Source organism: Motacilla alba, chromosome 2, assembly GCF_015832195.1.
Source record: "Motacilla alba alba isolate MOTALB_02 chromosome 2, Motacilla_alba_V1.0_pri, whole genome shotgun sequence".
In the NCBI taxonomy this organism is placed as follows: Eukaryota; Metazoa; Chordata; class Aves; order Passeriformes; family Motacillidae; genus Motacilla; species Motacilla alba.
In genome coordinates this window covers 91,679,893-91,698,030 of record NC_052017.1, presented here as the reverse complement: position 1 = coordinate 91,698,030, position 18,138 = coordinate 91,679,893, and the positions used below count along the sequence as shown (strand labels likewise).

Here is an 18,138-nt window from a genome sequence, read left to right as displayed (position 1 = left end):
CACAGGGCTGAGAGGAGAGGGGGAGCTGAGACTGACAGCTGCACTACTGGGAGCTGAAGTGAGAAAGGCTAAAGGTGAGGGTCAAATTGCTGTGGGGGCAAGTGTCACCATATCTGGTTTCAGCCAAGCAAACTACCTACCTGCACTTAACTCCCTTACACATCCAGCATGTTGGTTAATAGACTGATTTCTATCCGCTTCACACACAAACGTGCCTAAAAGTCACCAAAGTCAAAGGATGGGAGTTAATTTTTTCAGTCAGAAGAACTGTGCAAAAACAGAGTAATAACACTTAACAGAGAGTAATTTGCAGATCCAAAGGATTACTATCTAATTTAACCAAAAAGAATGCAAAGAGATAATCTAGAGTGAGCTTTGTGGTGAAATAGTCTTTAACAAGAACATCTTCAAGAATCTTGCTCTAAAAGTTATTGTGTTTCACTAAGGTAGAGACTACATGAAGGCCTGAATGGGATAACCATTTCAGTGAAAGCTAGTTAACTTCAGCAAGTTAAATGGGCAGGGTTAATGTACTGGCCCTGGCTGAGCTGGAGGTCATTTCCACACAGCAGCCCTCACAAGCTCTGCTCTGCAAGGTGTTGTTAACTCACCAGTGCTTTGGGTCCTGCTGAGCAGGGCTGGCACAGCAACAGCGCACTGCAACCTTCCCCCTCCATCAGAAGGCTGATCCTGGGGGAGAACACAGCTGGGCTCGCTAGTCCAAATTAACCAAATGGATACTCCATACCATAGGATGTCAGCTCAGATAGAAAAGCTAAGCAAAAAAGAAGGAAGGGGAAGCATTCCTTATTTACAATGTTTGCCTTATGGAGCAACCACTCCAAGTGCTGATGCCTTGCTTCCCAGAAGGTGGCCAGACATCATTTGCTGATGAGAAGCAGAGGATAAAACTTTTTTTTTTTTTTCCTCTTTGCTTGTGCATGCCCTAACTTCCACTTTTGCTTTGGTAAACTGCCTTATCTCAACCTATGAGTTGTTTTCCATGTTATTTTCTACCCCTTGTCCAGCTGAGAACGGGGAGTGATAGAGTTGTTGGGTGGCCACCTGCCGTCTCAACAAGGTCAGCCCACCACAGGGAAGAAAGAGGGGGGAAAAAGCAACCTTTCTGATGTAATTTTTATGGATTAAGTCTGAGCTTTCTTCCCTGTGTATTTTAAAATATATTGTAAGAGAATTATGTACATTGCACACATAAACGTATGAGTCATGTAACCCTAACCTGACCCGACATTAGTGAGTTATGATTTTATATGGATATCACTGGTGTATTCCTGACCAACAAATGTGGCAAGTCCCTAAGCAGGGCCCAAGGCACCTCATCGTGTAAAATCACTGCCCAACACACCTTCCGGAGTAGCCAAAGAGCAGCAGAGTAGATCACATCAGGAGCTATTTGGGTAGGTAACACTGGAAACAGATGGAAGTATCTTCTACTGTCTGGTAAAAACCAGGAAAGCACTCTGACATGCAGCAAGATGCCAGGGAGGCCCTAGGAGCAAGATACCCTGACAAGCTGACAAGACAATCCAAGACTCTGTGCACAGAAGGATATTTACAAATGTCCCACCTTGGTGGTCCTGAGGAACTTGAGAGAAAAAGCTTCCCAAGGGGTCCAACTTAACAGTGTAGCCTCAGCTACCATATGAGAGATGGTAGTAAACAGAGAGGAGCCTGAACAGCCAAAATAAGCGCACCAGTTTTGTTCTGAAGAGCTTGGCCCAGGAAAAAAAATGGATTGTCCTTAGAGAAAGCTGTTGATAAATAAACAGAATCCAGCCATCAGTCTCATCATGAGCTTAAGTGCAAAGGCAGAACAGGACACTGAACTGAGAGATGTATCTGGCACACACCACGTACCCCTGAGGCCACCCCAGATAAATGAAAGGTACTCCAGACTGAGACACTCAGCTGAATTTCAATTCACATATCAACACCAGTGAAAGCAGATCAAATGCACAGACGGCAGGAGAGTTTCTGTGGCAGAATTGGATTGCAGCAGGGAAGAAAACAACCAGGAATGAGGAGTAAAGAGGCCAACCACCACAGAGTAGTACCATCACATCTGCCTTATATGTGTTCTGAAAAAGGTGATTCCAGGCTGGCTTACAGCTTTTTTCAGCTGTCTAGAAATGTATATGGGTTGCTGTGCAGGGGTGCTGGCAGTGGGGTCTGCAGAGCAGCCTCTGTGAGGAGCAGCCAGGCTGCTTCAAGTTGGTCACAGCCCATTCCAGATGGCTCCAATGGCCCCACCTCAGGGCAAGGCTGAGCCCAGGAGCCAGGATTGTGACATCTTGGTGAGGAAGGTGTCACTTCAAGGATGAACTATTCTGCGATTTTATGGTTCTAATGCCAGGGACCAACTTTGCAATATGAACGTAATATCAGTCATGAATAATACTAGTTTTAGACAAGTTGAAGTGTGAATTGTGGAGTCTTGTGCATCACATTTGGCCACAGCAATTCCCATTCCCCTGCATCAGGTGAAAGAAATAGTGCTGAGTATCCTAGACCAGTAGGGAATGCATTTGAAGGCCCTTTGTGACCATCTCTGTATCTAAGTTGTCTTCAGACTGCAATACAGAGGAGGTAACCACATATGAATTTCTAGAAAACTGCTAGAAACAAAGCTAACCATGGAACTCTCCAACGAACATTTTATTTTGCTTTCGGTCAACTTGATGTAGTCTCAGAGTCAAAATGTGTACTTACATATACTTATCTACATTTGTTTCAAATTCCCTTTCATATTCAACACAGATATTAATGTTTGCAGAATACACAAAGCTTAGAACGGTTCTTAGGTGACATGTGTGCCTTCTTACATCTAAATGCATATACATTTTAGAGACAATTTCAGACAGAACTGCATAAAAATGTTTCTAAGGCATAGAGAAACTTTCAACACTTTCCTGTATTTACTGCACTCCCATGAGAAGCAGGACTTTAAAACACACTAACCCGTGGGAGAATGGAACACAACTGTGACACTTCTGTACAGAGGTAGGCACCAAGCACAGTTGGCCTGCCAGTAAAATCCCAGTTTATGAGTCAAAACCACTTGAGCAGGTATTGCCTATGAGGCCCTTTGCCAAGCCAAACAACAGCATCTGAAAGCTGTTATTTACATTCTGCATGGGAAAGAAGGAGGATCACACAGAGGGAGGTTTCAACAAGAATGGGAAAGGAATAAAATGGATTTGCAATGATGAGTTGAAAAGTTGGAAGGGGAGAATACCACATAAATAGTTAAACATTTGTAATTACGTTTGTGACAGTAAGGATGTTGTTTGACATAGCTTGATTTGATTTCTTACCTAATGTATTTAACACAGTATAAAATTACCCAAGGATTAAGTGAAATTAAATAGAATGGACAAAGCAAGCAACTGCGCTGAGGGTCATCACAGATACTGTAAAAGCAATTACATGAGCTAGCTCAAGGATGTCCAGATGATCTGGAAGGAAAGGGGAGTGTTCAGGTTCAGGTTCAGGTTCAGGGAGGTTACAGCTTCCTGGTGTCTTCCACGTCCTGAATTCTGACAGCTCTGCAATGTACAATTCTGCAGAGCAGAATAAAAGCATTCCTAAGTGTCCAGCCCAAAGCCATGACTCCACCCAGAGCTAAGAGGATTTTTGAGATTCTGGATTCAGGGACATCGAACAAGGCTGGGAGTGAGGAAAGCAGTTAAATGTCAGAGGATAAAGGAATTGAGGCAGAAAGAGACAGATGTTTCTCTGGCACATGGCTAAACTGTCTGGTGGGAGACTTTGGCAAAAGCTCATGGTCTGCATGTTCTTATTGCTGTTGAGAGGAACTGGGCTTTGTGTACAATTATGTAAACAAACAAATGCTCTCGAGACTTTCCAGCTTTGAACCCATTTTTCATCCAGATATACCCTCTTTCCTGCAAAGCCTCAGTGTTCAGTTTGCCATGAAACCAAAAGGGCAATGAGGCTATCATCCCCTGGTTTGCATAGTGAAGTAGCCCAGCAACAAGCAATGTGAAACCAAACTACACGTTGCCCCGTCCATTAATCTGCACCCTTGCTTTTCCCTTTTAACAGTGATGAGCCACAGGGAAACAAAGAGCTGTTCTTGTCAGATGTTGGACTAACACATTCCTATTTTAATCACAAGAAAATTTGAATGGAATTAGCAAAGTTTGTGTTTTCAGATGATTTGGGAAATGCTTTAAATGACATTTCTTGATATATTTTTTCAGTTTCAGCACACAGCATGGAAGAATGCAAAATGAAAATAACTGAAATAGTTGACTTAGTATTTTGAACCAAAAGATACAATTCATTAGCAACCTGAAAGAAGCCCAGGACCACTCTGACCTTATTGGTGTCATTTTGTTGTACTCATACTAGAAAGGGTGGGGAATTCAAACAGATTAAAAATCTTCTAAATTCTGCAAAAAGCAAGGTTTTCATAGGCAAACACATTTTTTTTTGATTTGCTTTCCATCCAACAGTGTTCTAAGGCCGGGGTTAATAGCAGCAAAATAGAGTGACTTGCAATAGAAATACTTAATGGTCCTGTAGCATATGTGATAACTACGCAGCAGGGGCTCACAGGAGCTGGCTGACAAAAATTGCAGTGCTCTGCTAGGTTAATCTAATTAGAGCTCTTCCTTGCAGCTTCGATTGACAGTTTGGAAACCTGTAAACTTCTCTAAACATAGACAGCCTTCCATTTGCTGCAGTTCAAGAGAGGACCCTCTTACTGCACTCTTCCCTTGAACTGTTTCCATGGAATGCTGTCCATATTCAGAAAAATGTACAGGTTGCCAAACTGTCAACTAAAGCTGTAATGAATGGCTCTAATTACATTCAAGTAGCAGAGAGCATTGCCATTTTAATCAAATCTGAGCCTTGTGAGATATTTGGCACAAATACAAGAGAAAGCCTGAGGAAAACACTGCCAAAATGTTAGCAACCTTTTATTCTAAATTCTGCCTGTCGGAGAACTGAATACCAACTGCTTTGCAAAGGTTTTTGTTTTATGGGATTTTTTATTGTTGCCTATATGGTCTCATCATGAATTATTATCCTGTTCTCTAACAACAATGCAAAACAAAACAAAAACTACAGCCCTGCAATTTCAAGACTAAAAATGATGATCAGCAATTTCACTAATCAGTCAGCTACAGTCACGTTGCCAGTCACAGAGGCAAGGGGGACCTAATTCACTCAGGGTGTCCTTTCACTCAGACAGTTTCTGCCAGTGCTCAGCTTCATGTTGTGTACAGCAAGAGACATACAAACAAACTGATTTGTCAAATATCCTGTCAGATGCTGCCCCAACTCCTTTCCAAGTGGCACCACTTTATGTTCTGCAGCCCTTTATTACCCTAATAGTGTGAAAGAGTTATCCTTACCAGAGTCTTGATGTTCTGTCCCTTTTTACAAATCACAAAGTTTGGAACCAACTCCAAAGTTATAGCTTTTTATTTATTGATTTATTTGACACACCTTCAAGACCTCACAGTGATTCAAATGTAAAGTATCAAAACTAGTTAGTGCCTGGAAAGTAAAAGATAAGGAGTTATTCAATCATCATTTATGTTTAATGGACAGAAGAAAAGCAAAATTTCTAGAATTTTACAGAATCTACACTGGAGGATAAATGAAGGCAACAAAGGAATTCCTTCTTCTTCTTCCAGAGGAATTAATTTGACAACATAAGGTTTTCAATTACATTCCAGTACCCTCTCATGAAAGCATCTGCACCAAGAGCATTATAGGTGAAATTATAAAAGAGGAAAGGTTTTTAAAAAATTTTTAATGCTGGTTGTGTTCTCTATTCTTTATATATATTCATTAAGTACATGCATAGGTCTTTCTGGCTTCAGCTAATAACAGATGTTTTAAACATGATGTAGAAGCTTCACACAGAAGGATATTTCTCTCCTATCAACTTTAGTTTGAAGCATGAAATATAATTATCCTTATATCATTATCTTAGCCTGCACAGTTCAAAGAAATAAGACACAATCTGGAAGTGTTTCTGTGCCAAAAAATGTGCTAGCCTTTTCTTCTTCAAAAATCTGAGTAGCAGCTAGGAGAGAGGAAAGAGAACCCTTCTTTCTGGATAATAAAAATGGGAGTGTTTTCTTTACTTTATGTTCCAACACAAAGCCCAGTGGCACAACCACCCTTCCTTCACAGCTAAAGCCTGGGACAAGAGCATTCAAACTTCATGGAAGACACCTAAGTCGAAATAATTTGCTTTTCATGCATGCTGAGTGCTGTCTGCAATTGATGCACCACTGGTGCCTAAGGAGAGCACAGCCTTGGGTAACCAGAACCAAGTTTCCTGGGAGAAGTAATGTGCCCTGTTCTGTTCTGCAAGCCCTGACACATATGTTCCGTATTACTCCAATGGAAAGTAGCAATGGCAGCAGTAGGAGGAGCAAAACAGGTCAGAAGTAGGAGCACCAAGCAAAATAACAGCTATTTTATACAAATACTTGGATTCTCTAAGTTTCCTCTGGAATTTTGATAAATTAAGGTGGAATCGGCTACTTCATGTATTAGGAACACCATTTGCCTGATGGTTGAAAGGTACAGTGTAGACATTTACACAGGAGTTAATCACTGCAAATTGTTCTTAGAGTCAATGGGGCATCTAGTCAGTCTAATTAACACAAACTATGGAGACACTGCTCTTCACCTTAGGCAGATATTTAAGATAGGAGTGGATCCCATGCTAATAGTTCTCATTGCTTTCCACTGCCAGCATGGATGACAGTTTTGCCTCCCCTGGCATGACTTGAGGCAATCTCCTCTTGTTCTCCTATTGCTTGTTACTTGGGTGAAGAGACCAGAGAACATGATAGTCGGAATGGACAAGAAGAAGCCAGAAGCTTCTGTTAGAGCATAATGCAAAGATCCAAATGGTACAGGTTATTTACTCCAACAGGCAGCTGTTTTTCCATAGTTTTATTGCTGGAATGTCCAAGCTGGTATATTTGTAAAAGCCATCGTACAATCTACTGATGCCAGCCCTCTTCATTACACAGTGTATGCAAACCTTATGGCAGCTTCATTTTGGACTGATACAGTGCCTGGAAAAGATGATGATGATGACTCCATGGTGAAGCAACCCAATCCCAGAGAATTGCTGTGGAAATTTAGTGGTCCAAAGGGTTTGTGGAAAGGATTGGTAATACAACAGTGTTTCTCATTATCCTTCCTAGAAGTCATTGCAAATGACTGCTCCCAGTGTCAAAAGCCAGGAAGCCATGAATGCTGCCCTGCCTGAGGTAATTTTTAAATTGAAGGTGGAGGTGAAGCATGGGCAATGTTCCGCCACTCTCAGCTCAGTGATTGTTTCATTTTGTTTCCACTATGTTTGTAGGTAACCTCTGTAGACAATACAGCCTGTTGTTACAGATTTTCCAACATATTTGAACACTCAAGGATAGATAAAAGCATAGATGGCACTCACTGCGAAGTGTCTCAGATATATATTTATATATTTGGAACCTTAAGATAGCTAATTATGACACCTAGCAGAAGCAGCATGACTCGCGTGGAGCAAGTTGCCCAGAGCCAGCAGCAGGGCATGTGTGACTCAGCTGCCAACAGATGACACTCAGTTTCACATAGAACTCATCATCATATTGCTGCCCACTACTTTATGAAGAGCATGGGTCAGCATTATACTTAGAATTCCAGGGGACCAGACTGGAGTTCCCACCAGATTTCAAGCAGCAAATTTTACTTGAATGTTTTAAGAGGGAATTGTAACTCATGGAGAATAAGCCCACCTTCCTCAGTAAACCACAAGTCTTGATAAGTTTGCTGAAGCACCTCTTATTTTTCTCATAATGTAACACATTGAATGATTATGAAAAGAAAGTTATGGGATAGTACAAGATTACCTAAGATGGGGTCTTAATGTTATTTAGTTGGTACACAAAAGGACACAAATCTCTTGGTTAAAATTAAATTTTTCACTTAAACCACTCAAATGATGGCAAAAACTCAATGATCATGAGTGAACCATGTTATCGAGAAAATGAAATGCAGTTGTGGCATTTTCATCTTACTGCTGAAGTGAAAGTAATGGCAAGATATCAGCACAACCATAAGCAATCAGGACAACTGACTTCATGCTGCAACACTGAACGCATAAGAAGTTGCAGACAAGACTGACTGTGGTGGCGATGAAAGTTGTGTCTTTGCATGTTTCCTCATGAACACACACATTTTCCTTATCTGAGGGGCCATGTGGTTTGCCCCAAGATAAGAACACTAGGTAAGTATTTCAGGATGAGCTGTCTGGATAGATCCCCACCTCTGGAAGGGACATCTGCAGGGTATGTCCAGCACAAAAATGGGAACACTTACCCTTGGGCTGGTGAGTAAAAAGCACTAAGATCCAGTGGAATAGGGAGATAAAATCCTAAAGTAGTTACATAGGTGCTTGGTTGTTTTGTAATTGCCAATCTGCAAGGCAAAAAACTTTAAACCTGTGCATTTCTAGCTGGATCTTTTTATATTATAACCTTTTAAACATAAGTTGTTGTTCAATTCTGAGACTAAATGGATCTAACCACACCTAGGCATCTTTGTGAAATTTAGAAAGCAAGGTGTTTCTGTAAAGCTTGTGACACAACAACCTACTAAAATCCTTTCTAATAACATGATAGAGCTGTTATTTAGATAGAGCATGGGCACTATTTAGATATAGTAGCAGCAAAAATCTAATCATAATCATTCACAAAATCACTGTGTGCTACTTCTTAAGCCTGGCCAAGGGCCTTTTCTTTACTATTCTGCCACAGTGACAAGATCTTTTACATGAAGATTCCTCTGTGTTAAAACTATTAACATTTCTGGAGATATTTAAAGTTGTGATTGAAGATTTGCATTTAAGAAATTATGGATCAGCCAGTCTAAGATGCCTACAGATTAAATCGGCAAATTATCATGGAAAGAAGTCTGAGCCAGTAGGATTTGGACTATAACTAGACCTGCAAATGTTCTGTTCAGATTGCATTAAGATGTCCTTTGAAGTCTGGTCTATTCTGGGATTTTATTGCCATATCTTAACATATATTAAGACATCTTACATAAATCAAAATAGAAGTCATTGCTTTCACGTGAAGATTTATGGTCATTAAGTCCTGGCAACCAGAATGACAAGCAACAATGAGCAATTGAAAAAATTGAAATGCTACAAAGGATATTATTTCTTTCCAATTGCATGATAACCAGAGATTCACTCATAATCATTCAAAGTCTTCTCAGAAGTATTTGTTCCCTTTTGATTAGCCCACACAACTCATCAGAAACTCTACAAAGTGGGCTTTTTATTGCTTGTCCCATCACTTCCTGAAGCTGAAAGATCCCCAGGAAGGAGACACAGAAAGTGACTGCTGCATGTAGTGATAGACCTTAGCCTTAATTAAGACCTTCATCATATGAATCGATGATCTGATGCAGAGGCCAGTCAACTGATTAAATCAGTATTTTATGTATTTATATTATGTATTTATAGAATGTATTCAGTATTTATATCAACTGATAAATCAGTAATTCCCCCTTGAAGAAACCTAGGAAGACTACTTTCGACAGCCTGAGCTTTTCCTCTCATCAAAGTCACTCTTCTGAAAGGCACCAAACACAACTTGTTGGTTGCTGCAGGGAAGGCTCCAATCTCCCAGGCCCTCCTTTGTCCCCCAAGATCTTCACAGTTCTTACTGAATGCCATGCTTTGCTATCGTGGCTACTGTGTGAAGCGATGGCCTGATCTGGGCATTTACATATCTCTCTGGTGACAGCACTTTGAACACAACCCATCTGGATGGACCTTCTATTTGACTTAATCCAGACACAGGAAGCAAGAGGCTGAGCTAAAGGACATGCCATTTAGGCCACGCAACCAACAAAAACCAAGGAAGCTTAGGCATATCTGAGGAGGGGTTCTTGATGACAAGGGAAGATAAGTCTGTTTGAGAAGTAGTCCTGTTGCCATAGTCATTTTTGGTGCTGACACTCTTGTAATCGCTGTCGGAGCAGAAACTTCTGGATATATAAATAACAAAAATATCCGTGGCCTGATTCTCCTGCGGCTTTCACCAAAGACACTGCCACTACCATTGTGCATTATTTCACACTGATTAAAAGCATAGAAGCAGATTTAGACCCAAAAGCAGAGAGTGTGATAAATGCATCAAAGTTTTTTGGGCACTGAATCTTTTAGTAAATACTACTAAGCAAATATACAGCTCTTAGAAAATCAGTCAGAGAACAAAGCAAAACTTTGCAGCTGGAAAAGACGCTTGGTGGTACCATGGAAAAAGTGTAAATAGTATCAAATGGCACCCTCTCCACAGATGGGGCTCCACCCATTTATGGTAGAAGAGGACTGGGCCCAGCATCTTGGTCTGTGTACAGCTAAAAAGCTTCCTCTCACAAACTTTCAGCATCCCAGTTCTGCTGTTTCAAGAAACATGATACTTCCCAACATGAAGGATTCATTGAAGTTAGAAGGAGGGACAGGAAACTTTTCTTTCATTTGTTTCCCCCAGTTGCATGCTTTGGTACTTCGCCCTGGAAAGACACATTTTATGAAAGAATTTTACAGATGCTCCTGCTGCTTAGAAGATCCTACAATTCATTTTACTAGCAATAACCATGAATGACCAGCTCAATTTCCTACAAAAAAGCTGGCAGCAGACATTCTGACAACTACGGTCAATGCAGGGACCAATACAGATACAATAACTGTCTTACTAAACATATTCTTTGATTGTAAAATGGACAAATAAAAGTGAACTAAAGGGGGAAAAAGAACAGTTTTGACAAGTAGTGTGCTCAAATTGGCAGCTTTCAAAGAGAAATACTGTGACGCTACTTCACAAAATTCTGACTGATGTGATGATTTGTAGCTCCTGCGACATACCAAGAGGCAGTTTAGGCAGTTGTAGATTTATACTCCTTTAGTCAGTTACAAATCACAAAGGAGCTTTCATTCACTAAAGAAAACATTAAAGCAAGGGAGTGGAGTCACTGTAGCACAGGTATAGAATCAGAATCATGCCAAAGTGTGTTTCACTTTAATAGAACTCTCTAATTTGTCTTTGATGATAGTCTGAAAAACAAGCGTGGAAAACATGCATACACAACACATAGTTTGACACAACAGGAGTAGACAGAACTAGAGGCCTGTGTTCAAAGACACCAGAAGAGCCAATCAATAGTTTGTACTCTCTGCACAGATTTGCAGAGCTTTCTTTATATGTCTGGAGTCAAAATCCAGATTTAGCTTCATCTTAAAGGAGTTTAGGTGACACAATCCAAAATCTCCATAAAACTAAATCAACATGCATAAGCAGGACAAAGAGACTGCTTCTCTGAGTCAAATCATGTGTGTAGACAAAGACAGAGCAGTTTGTACACAGAGTAGTTAATAATGGTTCACCATCAACCTGAAGACAGTATTGAATGCAGACCCATGAAAGGCTCTTCTGGGTTTAAAGATGTTTGATATTTTTGTTAGCAGCTTATATGAAGAAACTGATAGGATGCTTACATTAACTAGTCAATGACACAAAAGAGTGCTGGATGGCTACAAACTGGATAATTGAGCTGAAAAAATAGTCTGAAATTCATGAAGGATACCTAATTTAATTTATTATCTATGTCAATATAGGACATGGACCTACTGGTTTAGCACCAGTCCATTACAACAAGTACAGGAAGAGAGTGCATCAGAAGTTTGCCAGTTTTTCATGCTGAAATGTTGCTTTCTTTTTAAACTTCTGCTTAAATCTATTTAAATTTCCTTTGTGAACACTTTGGAATTTTCATGAGAAATAATAAGAACTTTTTTAACATAAGCTATGAATGAACTTTTATATAAACAATGCCAGTTTCTTTGTACATAATTTTTTTTTCCTTTCATGCCCTAGCAGACAGTTTTGGTCTTAGCTTTGGTCAGGGTGGCTGCATTATAGTTGTGTCCTGGCCAGGGTATCCTGGTGATTTGCACCTTAACCCTCATGCCCTGAGTTGATTCTCTGGCTTGATCATGGACCTGCCTCACACTTTGACCAACAGGCTGTCTCCAACCCTTGCAGATGCATCCAAGCACAGAGTGATCCCATCACTGACTTGCTGACCTGTTGCTGACCTGACCTGCTTTCTTGACCTTGGGCCTTCCATGTCACTGGGGGCTTCTCTGGCAGTTTGGATTCTCTCTTGTCTGAAGGTGTTAGCATGAAACATGCTCCACTTGCCAGGTTCAGGTGCCTCCCCTTCCTGCCAAAACTTGTGATACTGTGTTTTGCCTGCTACTGAGGTTAAAACCACACCTATGGGCAGACTCAGAGAAGCAGGATGAAGTCCTCATGGTCAGGTTGGGGAACGTGTAGAACAAAGCATACTAACATTACGAAAAACGCCAAGTCTGGTGAAAATGGGAGGTGTTTTCTGCATTAAAAGTTGAGGCTTGGAAATATCATCTTCAGATGAGCATGACTTCCATTTTAAATTGTCTTTTCTTCAAAAGCTGCGTTTAATGTGACACAGAATTGTGATTGATTTAACTATAGGTATCTCCTAATTTTTCCTCAAGCTTCACTTGTCTCACAAGCCCCTGTGATGCAGGGTAGAAGGACTGCAGTATAGGAAAAAGATGACACTTTTGATAAATATGTTATATGTGTAGTGTAAATTGCCATTTGTTTACAGTCGATTTCCCAGCTGTGATCTGGAAACCATCTGATCAGAAGAGAAATCTCCTAAAGAAAACTAAACAAAATGAAGGACATTCAGTTAAACAGTGAAAAGGAGGTTGTTAGGAGGAAAAGTGATGGCTCCTAGGGGGATTTTCCTCTCTTTCTGAAGTAGATGACCAGGTGAGAATGCAGATAAGTCAACAGCTATAGGTTCATCTCATTCCTATAGTTACATTTTCTATGAACAATGCAAGTTGACGTTACCAGCTCTAAGTGGTGATTAAAAAAACTGCCCCACGCCCCCCTGTACCTATTAATGCCAACAGGTCTATTGCATCTCCTGATTCCCTGTGTACTAATGCTGGGTAGGTGTGGATTCAACACACCATGGCATGGTTTCTAACCAGTGAGCGGCTTGTAGGCTTCTTTGAACTGAAACCTCTGAAGGCTTTCCTGTTTGAAGGTGAATGAATGAGAAGGCATTAATCACTTTTTGTTCTGTTTTCTGACTTCTCAGACAATTCTCAGTGTGTCTTCTCCTCATGTTTTACTCATTCAGGCACTTTAGCTCATAGAGTGTTAAACAAGGAAGGAAAACTCAGGCAAGTTGATCTTTTATTTTGTATCTCCTGAGTTACAACTATCTTCAGCCTACTGTGGCAAACATCAAAACCAGATTTTTATAAGACAATCTGATTTTAAACTTAAGATTTAAAGGTAATAAAGTCAAATGCTTGTGAACAACCACTTCCTTCTTATCTGAAGTAAGATAACTACTAAAAGAGATTTGGCCATGCCTACCATTCATGTTTTGCCAGCAAGCAAGAAGAGAAAGGTGGTATTGAAAGTAACTGGATTTCCCCAAACTGCTAAAGGGGCAGTATCTGTTCAGTACACTTTCATTTCTGTTTCCTGGTATTATTAATGTATTTTGCTTAGCTTCTAAGTAGTTCTATGAATAAATATTATTTGGGCTGGCATGTAACTATTTAGCATAATTTTTGATGATAAATTATTATTAAAACAGCAAAAACCTCCACAACAGCTAATCTCTGTCTTCCCTCTGAAGTCACCACTGAAAGGTGTGTTCTCTAGAAAGTGATTTAGACCAAGAATCTAAAAATATTGTCCTTTAGAAATTAATCAATAGAAATTAATCAGATTTGTGTTTAATCTACAGCCAAACTTGGGCCCTTGATTACAGAAGGAGCTAAAGAAATTTTTCCTTGTTAGGCCATGGATAGCCTTTAGGAATATCTTTATATATTGTCTGCTGGAGCTGTGCAGTAGACCATCTTATTAGATGCTCTAGCAAGTTGAAAGAAATTAAGGCCTTGTGTTAATGAGTAACTGACCCAAGCCCAAACTACACGTGTGGTTTGCCTGCTCTTTGAGTTTGCTGTTGAGTTTGGTTCCTCCACTTCCTCTCTTGTTTATCTGGGATTATTTAAGCAAAATTTCAGGCCACTGAATTTCACCTGTATCAAGGAGGCAGGAGGAAGAGGATGTTTCTATATTCTTATTCTATATTATTAGAAATACTAATATAATACTAATATAGTATTATATATTATTAGAAATACTTCTAATGTTTGATTTTGTTCAGCTGAAAGCAATATCTCTTGACATAACTTCTATGCTGAAAAGTTGAACTCTGGAGGATCAAGCAATGCTTGATGATTCAAACTCAGCTATTAGGGGTTGTGACAAGTTCTTGTCAATTTTCTGAGGCATGCTCTGAGAGCAGAAAGGATGAAATTGTCCCCAGTTCACAGTCAAGGGGCATTTGGGAATAAAACTCTAAGTTGCTTATGACTAATTTTGAGTTGCAAACCATAAGACACAGCTAGAGCAAGAGGACAAGTTCTGCACATGAGGTGCATCACCCAATACCCCCAGCTACTGACACCATGAATGCTGAGTATGAGAGAGCAATTGTGAAGTAACTGGGGTCAGTCCAAATGAAGAGATGTCTTAAAAGAGAAATCCTGGAGTGATTGTGTTACCTTATATTTCAAGCAGCACAAGTAACTGAGTTATTTGTTTTAATTTTTACAACATTATTTCTAAACTCAAGCTTCATTTTGCTTTTAACTGTGGTAGAAGTAAAGGGATTAACTATTTGTCCTTAATTTTGAGCTCCAGAGAGCCTTTAACGAAGGGACAATGAATACACGCTGTCTGTGGCCCAGGACACCTGTGGTGACAGGTGACAACTAATATTAAATGCTGCATGGTGAAAAGGATGGGAAGGAGGAAGCAGAATTGCATCATGGTAGCAGGGCACCTCAACCCCACCAGAGCTTATCTGTTGCTTGTTAACCAGCCAGATAACTCAAACAGGACAAGATCTTACAGTGAGTTATTTTGGCACCACGAGGTTGACATTTGTCTGGCACCTCCCAGCTGCCAATAAACATCTTACCATTTGTTAAGTGATCTGGAAAGGTAAGCTGGATTTTTGATACTTGCTTTACACCAAACTTGCACAAAGCAGAAATCTTCTATACATTTCCCTGGAAATGAGCATAGCATGACCATGAGCAGAGGCACCTGCTTCGTGGCTACTCTCCAGGGATTAAGTGCAGGAATCTGTGCATGTTATCGTCATTTCAGTGATGAGTTACATCCCACTCCTGTTCAATACTATTTATTTTGCTAGCTTTATAATAGGTGTCTTGATATAATGCACTGTTTTATGTTATGCTGTAATCCATAGTAGTTCTTTTTAGTTTTATACTGTGTAGTAAGCAATTCTGATTAAGATCTTTCATATGTTACCTCTTGTCTGTTTAATAAATAATTCAGTTTATAAATAAACCTGATCTGCCATCCTTAGAACGTGCAGGCCAGAGTGATTCCTTACACTTAAATTGTTGCCAAAACCTGAGGCTAAGGCACACCTTGTCTGAAGCTCACACTCGTCCTGTGACAATTATCTAACAACAAGAGATGGGAGGAGGAATGGATTCTCTCAGCAAAGGTAAAATTCTCATGTGAAAGAAATCCTGTGTAAGAATACTCTCAAGGCCAGGCTAGCTTATGCTGCTCAACACTCTTGAAAAAAAAAAACCCTGCTGTGTTTTTTTTCAAGAAGGTTCCCAAAACTGGGCCAATCCTCCATTATTGGCTGGGATCAGTAGAAGATTTGTTTTAACTGAATTTTCAAAGAAAAGGAATGAGTCAAGGAAGAAATTGAAACAGATTTTTGACTCTTTATAGAAATAATCTAGTTTGTCAGATAGACCATCCCTCTGTCTCTCACAGACCTCTACTGAAGGAAGTGGCTGAAAAACAATTTCATAAGATGATCTGAAGGAGAGGCTCGTGTTTCAGATACCTAAGAATGTCTGAGAAAAAAATAAGACACACTATGGAGTTTAGACGCTTCTATGAGTGGGTAGCAAGTAAGAAGAGGTTTTTTGGATTGCAGTTTTAAATTTGGGCACATACTTCTTTTTCTGCATTGAATTCCAGGGCAGTAAAAACGAAGGAAACAGACTCCATCAAGACCTCCCAGTCTGAACAGGAGACTTGCACTGCAGGTGAGATGATATTTATTTAAATTTATTTAAATTCCATAAACTTTGGACAGTCTCCAGTTCTCAAGTTAGGATCTTTTATTTGATGTTGGTGGGCAGTTACAGCCAACAAGGATGACCCAAGATAAATCCTAAGCAAAAGAACACAAACAGCCCTTCTGTGAAAATTAAAATCACAGCATTTTTCTCTCTTCCTTGCCCCCTCAAAAGTTGTTGATTTATTGCCCTGAATCAAAGCATGTAATTCAAAACAAAGAAGTTAAATAGACATTGAATTAATGATTTCTGTAGGAGAACTTGCAGAAAATTATTGTAGAAATTCTGGAAATTATTGAAAAATTTTAGAGTACACTGCAAAAGGAGAAAATAGCTTTGTAAGAGGAAGACTTACTAAACTTCACAAGCTAGTAGAAAATGTTGAATCAAACATTTCTCCTCTGCCCCTTTAGCAGATTTTACTAATATGAATATGAAGTTCATCCTTCTCCTTATGCAATAAAAGTCTACACTTTCAAAATGGACACTTTACTTCTTGCTAGAAAACATGTTTAGTTAAAACTCTATCCTGAGACATGCCAGTGGAGGCTTCATGTATCAGTATTTGCCCAGGCAAAACACATATTTGTTCATGCAAATGTCCAGCTAGGACACATAAATATTGATTTGTTTGCATAAGAAAGATATTTTTGCTGGCAAAAGTTTTTGAAACTGTGGCCTGACATCTAGGCCCAGACTATTTAATGGCCTTTGAAGACACAATGTTAGAAACAAATTTTTTTGAAGTTTGCAAAAATATAACGAATTTGAAAAACATATGTTCAAATATTCAGGTTCAACCATTATGAATTTTGAATACAGCATTTCAGACAGAATAAGGTTTCACAGAAGGAAAGAGGGTCTCTATTTAAAGCAGGAGCCTGGGAAAATGAAGACATATGTTCAATTCCTGTTACTGCAATAAACTTTACTGACACTGGGCAAGTATCCTAATCACTCAGTCCCTCAGTGCCCAGCTGGAAAAAGCAGGAACACTGGTGCTTATTTTTCCTGTCTTGCTTCATTTGCCTTGAAGGTCTTGGAAACAGGATTGCTTCTGATTATGTACAGTTAGTGCTTGCAGGAATAAGACCCAGATCCCAACTGAAAGCTCCAGGAACCACAAAGAGCAGGACTGGACAGTGTGCAATTAGAAGGGTGAGAACTTTCAGTGTGGCATTTCTAAACACATTTCCTTAAGTGCTCCTTAGAAAATGCAGAGGGAAATTTCTTTTTTTTTTTAATTTAAGTTTGAATTAATAAAAATATTTATACCGAAAAATAAATCAATACTCTAAGGATATTGTAAGTAAAATTCAAGTATTTTAAAATTTATGTAGCTCTTCAGCAATTTCGCAAAAACAAGGCCAGCAAGTTAGCATTGAGAACTACAACACCAACACCAATTTCTGCTGCTACTCTTCAGATTAGTGGTAGAGAAAATTACTTTTTTCACATGAAGTTCTGGAAAGTTGAGGAAAGAGGGTACAGGTAGTTCTCTCTTTTGTGAAGATTTGCTTATGAAAAAGGGCGAACACAGCATGATGTAAGATAGAAAATGTCAAAGAATGTTGTTGTCCCTTTGCAGCCAGGACTGAGCATTAATCACTTTCATGGATACACACAGCCTTCCACAGCAAACAGCAACCGTGTGTCACTGGGAAAAATACCACTTTTGTTCACAGTTTCAAACTGTAGTACTTGTAATTAAGCATCTTTTTCATTATTAAAAAAATGCACAGTTTGAGGTCATGGATAGTATTTATTTTTTCAGTAAAAATAGGCTGTAAGAAAAAGAACATCAAACATGCAAATTGTCTTCAATTGTCACAGAACTGAAA

The 18,138-nt window shown here is 39.5% G+C and overlaps 1 long non-coding RNA gene across 1 annotated transcript; it reads left to right on the top strand.

Annotated features, from left to right (window-relative positions):
• Nucleotides 1-15,588: 15,588 nt before the first annotated feature.
• On the top strand, nucleotides 15,589-17,457 carry LOC119697900. The gene is made up of 3 exons (XR_005255989.1): nucleotides 15,589-15,702; nucleotides 16,197-16,264; nucleotides 17,334-17,457. It is a non-coding gene; the product is annotated as an uncharacterized LOC119697900 (long non-coding RNA).
• The last annotated feature ends 681 nt before the right edge of the window (nucleotides 17,458-18,138 follow it).